This window comes from Pelodiscus sinensis, chromosome 3 (genome assembly GCF_052426305.1).
Source record: "Pelodiscus sinensis isolate ZL-2025 chromosome 3, ASM5242630v1, whole genome shotgun sequence".
Classification (NCBI taxonomy): Eukaryota; Metazoa; Chordata; order Testudines; family Trionychidae; genus Pelodiscus; species Pelodiscus sinensis.
This window is the reverse complement of record NC_143054.1, coordinates 98,796,364-98,798,389: the sequence shown is the minus strand read 5'-3', so window position 1 is coordinate 98,798,389 and position 2,026 is coordinate 98,796,364.

Below are 2,026 nucleotides of genomic sequence, written 5' to 3'. Positions count from 1 at the left end.
GACTTTGTTTCAATTACAGATTTGATTCCTTGAGCCATATATTTTGTCATATCTACAGTACATGAAGAGCCACACCCTATTGACTAAACTCTTAAGAGTCTTGTTTTAATATGCACCGAGCTTAGCATAACCCATGGTGTATCCTCTGAGACCATCTTTCTCATGCAGCTTTTCTAAAGGCATGCGTAGCAATATCAGAAGGCTTGTCCCAGGATATTACAACTGCCTTCAAGAGCTCCATTTCTGACTCTTGTTTTTGTGAGGCGAACATCTGGGGTGAAATCCCATCCCCACTTCAATCAGTGGCAAAACTCTCATTGACTTCACAGGAGACAGGATTGCACTCCCAAGTACTAGTTACTGGGCAGTGACCACTTTACTAATTTCTCATTGATGTTTGCCACTTGGCTGAATCTGAATCCTGAACTAGAAATGAAAACCTTTATAGCCAGCTACAAAATGCTGATTCTCAGATATTAAGCACAGTCTTTATCCCCTCTGCCTATTGATAAGATGATAACATTTCCTTCCTGACAGTACAGAAGAACACTTTTAAAGATTCAGACAGTTCAAACAAAGCATAACACGTATAGAACTGTATTGGGGTGGAGAAGATTTTTATGGGCTGTGCATTTTGGCTGTGTCTACACGGGCATGATCTTGCACCAAAGCGGCCGCTTTTGCACAAAAACATGAACCTGTCTACACTGGCGGGGAGTTCTTGCACAAGAACAGTGACGTTCTAATGTGTGAAATCAGTGTTTCTTGCACAAGAACTATGATGCTCCCGCTCAGGAAAAAGCCCTCTGGTGCAACTGTTCTTGTGCAAGAGGCCAGTGTAGACAGGCAACATGAATTTCTTGCGCAAGAAAGCCCGATGGCTAAAATGGCCCATCGGAGCTTTCTTGCGCAAGAGAGTGTCTACACTGGCACGGATGCTCTTGTGCAAAAGCACATGCCAGTGTAGACGCTCTCTTGCGCAAATACTTTAACACAAGAACTCTCGCATTAAAGAGTATTTGCGCAAGATCATGCCAATGGAGAGACAGCCTTTGTGTTTTATTGCCATACCTTTGCTCTGACCACATTATTCACGAGTGATACAAACAAAGAATGAGTTGGTTAAAGAGTCTTTCTAAACAGCTGGCAATGTTTCAATTGTTCAAATACTCATGTGATATCAGCAGACCAGATGAAGGCTTTAGGCCTCAGCCAAGCATTGAAATTCTTTGCTGGAAACCAGTCTGTGTGTTAGCATGGTGAGGATTTATAACAATGCGCTTAGACTTTATAAAAAGTTGTGTTGTACATTAATTTCACATATATTTTATTACATGCTATAAAGAAATAATTACATTTTTGTTTTATAACTGTAAAAATGTTTTCTGTGAAACTATGAACAGAGAAGGGACTGTCCTCTGCCTATCAAGAAGGCCTATTAGAACGAACCAGGACATCACACCACAAGGACTTTGTTAATTGCTCCCTCACCCCCATGAAGAGGCAACATGCAAAAGGGCAAGACTCACTAGCCTGAATTCTGGAAGAAGGAAATAAACATAGCAGACTAGAAAATATTTCATCTTTTTGCTGCTTAGAGTGGCACAAGGCTGGAGCTACAAAAGAGAAGCAAAGATCCCTTGGGTCAACCCAGCTTATCCTTAACAGATATTCAGAGCTGACATATTGCGATAACTCTGTCACCTTTTAAAACCATAGATTGTCACTCATTTGTGTATGGCTGTGTCTACACTGGGCCACTTATTCCGGAAAAGCAGCCGCTTTTCCGGAATAAGCTGTGAGCTGTCTACACTGGCCCCTTGAATTTCCAGAAAAGCAGTGACGATTTACTGTAAGAAATCAGCTGCTTTTCCGAAAAACTAGGCTGCTCCCGCTCGGGCAAAAGTCCTTTTTCTGGAAAACAGTTCCGGAAAAGGGCCAGTGTAGACAGCACCATAGTCTTTTCCGCAAAAAAGCCCCGATCACGAAAATGATGATCGGGGCTTTTTTTCCGGAAAAGCGCGTC